This window comes from Microtus ochrogaster, chromosome 15 (genome assembly GCF_000317375.1).
Source record: "Microtus ochrogaster isolate Prairie Vole_2 chromosome 15, MicOch1.0, whole genome shotgun sequence".
Lineage (NCBI taxonomy): Eukaryota > Metazoa > Chordata > Mammalia > Rodentia > Cricetidae > Microtus > Microtus ochrogaster.
Window position 1 is genome coordinate 30,485,666 of NC_022017.1, and position 8,763 is coordinate 30,494,428.

An 8,763-nucleotide genomic window follows, 5' to 3' on the forward strand; every position below is an offset into this window, starting at 1 on the left:
CATAGTGGGGTCGCATATGTCCTAGCTGACCCATCCCAGACCATGGTCTCAGCACAGCCCCGACATTATGCACATATCTTACCAACAGCAAGATTGGAAGGCAGCCACACAAAGCAAAAGCGGCTGGTGGCTAGTGAGCGTCCTAGACAGTGTCTGCTGCAGGGGGCATATGCCATGAACCCCCAGGCATCTTAGCTCCAACTGACATTGCTCCCTCTGTACCGTGAGAGGTCATGGGAGGGCACACTGTAGTGAGGGGCTGACCACAGCAATGATGACAGTTGTGAGGATGGGCTGCCTGTTACCCCTCCGATTAACAGTCTTTCTTTAGACAAACATATATTCACTTGTGGAGCCTCTCAACTACCCTGTGAGAAACTGTCACCCCATTCCACAGGTTACCCAAGGCTCAGCCAGGTCAGCTATGTATCCAAGAGCAACACATGTATGCTAGGAACAGAGATGTGTACATCAGAGAGCCCACGCCACATGTGGCCTTTTCCCTGATAAAGTCAGAGCCATCCTCTGGTCTCCTGCCGCATCCCACATGATCTAATGGGCCCTGCCTCACTCAGCCCCACCAGCCCTGATGCAGGCACTTTTAAAATTTTGCGTTGTGGTGGTAATAGTGCCTCCCTCAATGGAATGTTATTGTTTAAAGAGATTGTAAGACCATCTGGCCAAATTCGGGCAGCTCTGACCCCAACAAGGTCAGTCAAAGTTCGAAGTCTACCTCGGATTCATTGCCTCTGCAGTTTGTAAAATCCTTTCGCAAGTCTGCTCTGCAGGGCCCAGGCTCTCCCTGTCTCCCCGCACCTTAGGGCAGGGGTTCAACTAGCTGCAGAAAATAGTGCCCAGTTTGAAGGAGCAGAGATGAAGGAGCTGGGGAACTCAGAGGGCATTCTGGGAGGCTGGACTGTGAGCCAGCCTGGAGCAGTGTAAACACAGTCCCCCTATGAGGACGGTAGAGGCACAGCTATTCTCCAAGGACGCTTGCAGCCCAATATCCAGGGCAGGGAGACCAGTGCTTGGCAGGGCATCTTACTTCCAAACATCCCCAAGGCCACATCCCACCACTACTCTGCAGAGGAGGGAGTGACCCCAACAAGCTTGAGGCTGATAGGCTGTCCCCAGGAAGTCTGGACCGAACCTCCCAGGTGGTCCTCCTTCCTGAAGTCAGAGCATGTGTGAACTCCATCCCCTATCTGTCCCTCTTCGCCTCTCACCATCTGTCCCTCTTCGCCTCTCACCCAGAGCCAGGCCAGCACCCAGGGGTGAAGGAATGGAGGCCTGGAGCACCTGTAGGTGTCCAAGCCCAGATTAGGCCCAGGTCATAGGTCCCAATTCCCTGCTCACTCCTGACCCACTAAGACGTCCATTCATAGTTCCTGAGTTCCTGCAAGAGTTCAAGGGAGGTTCTCTCAGAGCCAAGGGAAACAAAGCGTCATACCCACTTCCCCTGCCTCTAGGAATTCTTCCCTGTCTAGAGGAAAGAGGTCCTGATAGGAGCAGGGGTTGGAGCGAGGCCGCCTCTCTGCTGAATGGGACAAGCCAGTATGGTGACACCTGCCTTAGATGAGTCCTAGGAAATGATCTGGGACAGCCTGGCAGGGAGTCATGAAAGGTGCGTGTCTTAGTTAGGGTTTCTGTTGCTGCCATGAAACACTCTGGCCAAAAGCAAGCTGGGAGGGAAAGGTTTATTTGGCTTACACTTCCACATTGAAGGAAGCCAGGACAAAAACTCAAACAGGACAGGATTCTAGAGGCAGGAGCTGATACAGAGGCCACAGAGGGGTGTGGCCTATTGGCTTGCTTCCCATGGTCACTCAGCCTGCTTTCTTATAGAACTTAGGACCACCAGTCCAGGGGTGGAACCAACCACAGTGGGCTGGGTCTGTCCCTGTCAATAACTACTTAAGAAAATGCCTCGCAGCTGGATCTTAATTGAGGCTCTCTCCCTCCAGATAACTCTAGTTTGTATGTCAAGCAAGACTAACCAGCACAGTGGCTTTTTTCTTTATGTTTTTTATTTTGTTTTATGATTTTTTTAAATGCGTATGTGTGTTTTGCCTGCACCTATGTCCATATACCACCTACATATAGTGCTCAGAAAGGTCAGAGAGAGTGTCAGATCCCCTGAGACTGGATGGAGTTACCGGCAGTTGTGAGCTGCCATATAGGTATTGGAAGCTGAACCCAGATCCTCTGGAAGAGCATCCAGCACTGTTAACTGCTGAGCCATCTCTCCAGGCCCCAGGATGGGTGTCTTTACAACTCACCAAGGCTTTGTTTGGCTCCAGACATGTTGACTACCCCCCTACCTGCCTCAGTGAACGTGTGCAGGTAGCGCATCTTGCAGGAGCTGGTTCTCTTCTTCTACCATGTGGGGTCCTGGAATCATACTCAGGTTGTAAGTCCTGGCAGCAAGCACCTTCCATCACCCGGGTTCCTTCTTAAAGAATTTTGAATGAGCTGGGTGGTGGTGGCGCAAGCCTTTAATTCCAGCACTCAGGAGGCAGAGGCAGGCAGATCTCTGTGAGTTCAAGGCCAGCCTGGTCTACAAGAGCTCGTTCCAGAAAAGGCTCCAAAGCTACAGAGAAACCCTGTCTCAACAAAACAAACAAACAAACAAAAATAAAAAATAAAAAAATTTTGAATGCACAGGTAGTGGTGGTGCACGCTTTTAATCCCAGCACTTAGGAGGCAGAGGCAGGAGGATCTCTAAGTTCAAAGTCAGCCTGGTCTACAGAGTGAGTAAGCTATGCAAAGAAACCCTGTCTTGAAAAACAAAATAAGGAGAAGAAATGTGAACAGAGAGTGCTGAGTCAGGCTGTCGTTCTGTCTGTCCCTCCCCTTACTGTTAAATCTTTCTCCAAATTTGTTATGTAAGACAAAAACTATCCTTGCATAGACCAAGATCATCTTGGGCCCTGATGAGTTCACAAGAATTTTAGTCCCCAGACTCCTCGGAGAGGCTGTCTGTGCCCCTCACCACACTGGCAGCGATTTAACGATGGAGTCAGATTTTGAGCTTAGCCGTCCGGAAGGTGTTTTCTTCTCGCTCTGATTTTCCACATCTAAGCACTGCTCTTCCTGCTTCAGCATCTGCTGGGAACTTTCTGCCTCAACTGTATTTGAAAGATTTAATCGAGTTTGGATTTGGCAACTCTGGTCAGAGAAAAGCACCACAGAGAAAAGAGAAAGTGGCCTACACTGGACCACGAGCGTGGATTCTTTGGCATCTGCAGAATTTGCCAGAGTGCTCCTGCTGACATCATACATGAAGGGATGCTGGCGTGTTGGTGGTGCTCCATTTGGTGAACTTAGAATCATCTGTGTGTTTTCACTATTATTGGGGTTCATAACTCAACACCCCAAATTATAGCATTTGGACGTGCTTGGGACTCTGAGCTGAAGGACATTAGGAGAGCCTGACTCCTCCTGCCCATCTTTCTCTTATCCCTTGCTCCACCCAAAAGGGCCCATCATTTCCCATGAGGAATTGGAGTCCTTCATCTAAAGTCAGCCACAGATGTAGACCCAGTCCTTGTGTTCTTTCTACCCGAGGAAGACGATGGGCAGAGTCGGAGCCATAAAGAACTCTCCAACTTGCATTATCTCAGAGTACTTCTGAGCCACTCGGCCCAGGAGTCCTGGCCCACACACTCAGTAGGGGCCACTACACAAACAGGACAAGAACAATCAGGACAAGAGGACTTGCTGACTTTCCCAGGGGAGCACCCCTTGGGGAATCCCACTGGTTCCATTCCATAAAATGTGAGGTGATCTGTGAAGGTCTAGAGCCCCTACATTTGCTTTCTCCAGAGGCCAGGGACCCTGGGTTGCATGGTTTTGTGTCAACTTGACACAAGCTAAAGTCTTCCAAGGAGAGAACTAGAGTTGTGAGAATGCCTCCATAGGATTGTAGGCAAGCCTGGAAGACATTTTCTTCTTTAGTTATCGATGGGAGAAGGCCCAGTCCACTGTGGGTGGTACCATCTATGGGTTGGTATTCCTGGGTTCTATAAGAAAGCAGGCTGAGCAAGCCATGTGTGGGGGGGAGAGCAAGCCAGTAAGCAGCATCCCTCCATGGCTTCTAAATCAGCTCCTGCCTCCAGGTTCCTACCCTGTTTGAGTTTCTGTCCAGACTTCCTTGAATGATAAATAGTGGTATCAAAATGTAAGCCAAATAAAGCCTGTCCTCCCCGGCGTGCTTTTTGGTCATGTCCATACTCTGCCCCTGAAGTTTTTTTTCTCCAGTAACTGTCCCCACATGCGTTTGCCACACTGGCCTTTCTATCAACTTACCCCATTTGTGTCTTGTTCATGTCAATGGGTGACCCTCTTCCCAAGATTCCTCTCCCCAGGGTATTGGAGAAATGCTGAAGGTTAAGTTGATCAATTGCTAATAGTGTGATCAGTCATATCCATGTAATGAAGCCATCATAAAACCCCCAAAGGATGAGGTTGGGAAGCCTTCCATGTCGCCCTTGGGAGGGAGCTCTGCTACCTGCCCTGCCCTAAACATCTTTTCTCTGCGTTAATCTGCATCCCGTGATTTCGCTCACAGGGAATAGAAAAGGGTAAGCAGAGGGTTCTGAGTCCCATGAGTTACACTAGCAAATCAGCAGAAATGAGGAGGGTGTAGGAACTCAGGAGCACAAGGGACAGCCTGCTATCCGTGTCTGAAGGGGATCATTGGCACAGGTAGGTGCCAGAGGCGAGGCATTCTGCACGGAGCGCTGAGTGCAAGCCGCTTACTTGTCCCCACCACTGGCTGTCATGGTCTCTTTCACCAGAAAGGAAGCTGCAATCAGGCACTACAGATAGCCAAGCCAGAGCGGATGTTTCCTGACGTTGTTGAATGTCGTCCTTCCCATTGACATGTGACAACAGAGACCTGAGACAAATTGTTGTGGGTAACTAGTTCAGTCCTAGGTAAGTTATTAATGCCATGGGCAGACAGACAGACAGATAGATAGCAGCACGGCAGGAGCTCTAAGGAGAGGTCAGGCCCTGACACAGGACATTCAGCACTAAAGGGAGAAAAAAGCAATCGGGGCTCCTGTGATAGACTTGGGGGACTCATACTTTTCTGAGGGAGGGGAGGTGCTTTCACAACAGGAATCTGCAGGCCTGCTCTCTTATTTCTAGGGAGGACACCCCAGGAAGGGGATGGGGAGCAGGATGTGTGTCCATCCACCTCCCCTTTGATGTACTCTCCCTTCCCCAGGTGAGAATCCCCACCCCAATCTGGAAGCCTGTTAGCTAGAGATTCACAGTGTCTCACCAGGTGTCTACTGTTAGCAACGAGCCTTTGGCTCCAGGGCCATTTAAGCCCTTTGTCACTTAGCTCGCTCACCTGTGTCTGCCAGGGTAGAGTGGGGCTAGTGGCAGCCACAATCCTGTCACCTGATTCACCTGATTTATAGAGCTTTCGTTCCTTTCTTTCTTTCTTCCTTTCTTTTCTTTTTCTTTTTTCTTTCTTTTTTTTTTTGATTTGCTTGCTTGCTTGCTTTTGTTGCTCATTGTTGTTGTTTGGGTTTGGGGGGGTTTGGAGACATGATATCATTAACCCCAGACTGGCCTTGAGCTTCCTTTATAGTCCAGAGGGACCCTGAACCCCTGGTCCTCTGGCCTTCACCTCCTGATCTGAACCACCATGCCATTTTCAGTTCTTTCCTCCTCACAAGCGGCGTATGCCCAGAACGGCTGCCTGCACCCCTATCCAGGCTGGACAGGATACATGCTTCTGTAGCTTTGAGAACCTTCTAGAGGTGGCCCAGTAAAAGAGGAAGTGTCCTTGAGTTTACCTCTGGTGAGATCACACTTTCTTGCTTTGTACGGAAACTGCAGGCTGAGGCCACCCCTTCCCCTGGGAACATTAGGCTGGCCCAGTTGTGACTCCAGAACCACGAAGAGCAGGACTTGGCCAGCTTGCTCTGGAGGTAGGAGTTGGATGTGTGTGCTTAGCAGGCCTTTGAAAAGGGTTTCTCTGCTCTCTGAAGTGGCCTGGCTGTGTTTGGGAAAGGTACCACCCTTGGTCCTCTAAGATCCATGCTACTTTAGCATCCTCCATGCCCATCCTTGGTGCTGGTGAGGTGGACAAGGCAGTGGAGCCCTGTAGATAGCTTAGGAGACCTCCCAAAAGTTTTTAAGAACTTGTTGGTAAACAGTGGAACCCTTGATTTCAAAGGCAAGCCTCAGCAAGATCAAGATGAAGTGGGAACCTGGCCTTCCCCTGTCCCTCTCCTGCTGTGGCAGAGAAAGACAAACCCCACAAGGCCCCAAGGCACACAGTTCTCCTGGTCTGGACCACATGGATCCCTATACCTCCTCCTGTAATGATGGATGTTGGTAACGAGGTCCCAGTGACGGTGTCAGGGTCCTCAGCTGTCTAGCACCACATATACCCTAATGCCTAGTCTCTGGTTTGTCCTCCGTTCATGGCACCCTTGAACACAGGCTGACCGGTCACCCCATCTCTCTGTCCTGCCTGGATCCCATCTGTGGGAGCTCAAAAAACATTAAGAAAAGATCTATCCAGACAGGGAAGACATGTGTCCAGGTGGCACAACATACAAGGCCATCCTCAGAAAACAAAACTAAAGTTTCTTAGGAGACAGTTGGTGCTTAATAATGACTTCTTTGAACAAAATGCCATCTCCGTGGGGAGTCTGGACCTCTGACTGGCCATTCTGCTCAGGCTCTGTCTGTCACCAGTTCAGGACTCTCCCTGGGGTCTCAGATTCCCCACACTGAAAGAGAGGCCCTGCTGGGCTCCCACTAACTCCCCTACTGCTGACAATAAGCCACGTCCCATCCCAGTTGATGGCTAGGTGATGCAGCTTCCTCCATGGTTTGACTGTGGGCAGGGTACTTCCCTCCTGGCCTCTGCTCCCCCTCGTCACATGTTCTGACACCAAAAGGAGTATGTCCCGTGTCTGAACTCTGGGACAAGGGTCTCTCAAGATGGTGGCAGACTAAAGCCGGGTTGGAAGGCCAGGATCAGAGAAGATACTAAGACAGGAACAGAGTTGGTGGGAACTCGAGGTCACAGCTGCACTGGTTTCTCATGGGCCCAAAACCTAAAGACAAGAAGGGTACTCGCAGCAACAGAGACCCTCCCTAAGAGTGAGGCTGACTCTTTGTGTCCTACGTGTGTGCTTCTCTGAACCTAGGGCTCCCTGTCTGAAAGAAGTTTATCCCCCGAACACTTTGTAGTTACTGAAACCCTTGTTTGTTCGTTTCTCTATATAACATCCCTGGCTGTCCTGGAACTCGCTCTGTAGACCAGACTGGCCTCAAACTCACAGAGATCTGAGTGCCTCTGCGTCCAGAGTGATAGGATAAAGGTATGCATTACTATGCCAGCTCACCTCTGCTTTCACTCTCTCCCTCTGTGTCTTGCTGTCTGCACACTGATCTGTGCTCCGGTGCCTCCTCTGTTCTCGCCATTCCTGTGAACTGGCAGCAGACTGAGGGACTCCACCAGGCTCGCATCTAATCCTACAGCAAGTTTATAGGTAGCCTCCTCCTTTTGAACTCTGAGACACTTCTAATGAGATCATCAAGCATTAAGGCCATTGTCAGTTGAGCCTCCAAACTGCACAGCTGGGCCTGGCTTCTCTTTCTTACAGCTACCACCTCCCATCCTGCACCTCAGGATACGGGGGTAGTGACTTCCAGACTCCCACAGCTCCTTATAGCTCTATTCCATGCTACACTTTCATGGTACTACTACTGATAATGAGGTTGACTCTAGCAGCCCCGGATGGATGGCTCATGATGAGAGCCCTAGCTTCTGTCTCCGTCTGTACCAGCCCTGCCGCTAGGTCAGATGTATGGCGTCCAGTCGACTCTACCGCCTAATGCATCCTCAGCTCCACGACTCACACTGCCTTTTGTGATTCCTGGATGCCTCAAGGTCTTCATCTGGTGGAAGCCTGAGGCCCCTCTGGCCAGGAACTGTATGTCCCAAGTTCTCTGGGATGTGCTATGTCCCATCAATGTTCACTTCAGCCCACATTCTCTCAGGCTTTGTTTTTTGTTTTTTTATTTATTTATTATGTATACAATATTCTGTCTCTGTGTATGCCTGCAGGCCAGAAGAGGGCACCAGACCTCATTACAGATGGTTGTGAGCCACCATGTGGTTGCCGGGAATTGAACTCAGGACCTTTGGAAGAGCAGACAATGCTCTTAACCACTGAGCCATCTCTCCAGCCCTCTCTCAGGCTTTGTTGTTATGGTTGTTTCGCTCTGGTTTGGTTTTTGTTTTTCAAGACAGGGTTTCTCTGTGTAGTCCTGGCTGTCCTGGAATTCACTCTGTAGACCAGGCTGGCCTTGAACTCACAGATCTGCCTACCTCTGCCTCCCGAGGCATGTGCCACCACTGCCTAGCCTCTAGTGTGTTTTTAATGGTATTTTCTGCCTTCTAAATGTTTAAATCTCTATCCTTTTCCTGCTAATCCCTCAAGGCTGCTCTCATTTGTTCTTCCCTTTCTTTCTCTAAAACTGTGGTTTCACCAGCTCGTGATTTGCTACCAGTTGTTCTTGGTTAACGTCCTCATACACAGGGACATTAACAGAACTGGAATCTTGGCCAGTGTTAACAGGATGGATCCATTGAGAGACAGCCACAGCCAGAAGATGCTCTGAGCCTGAAGTCCAGCCCATCACTTCCCTCCACAGGAGCCTTACCTACCACGCTGTCCTACCCTGGGTCCTGGCTAGTCTGGATGTGGTTAACAAGCAAGTCAA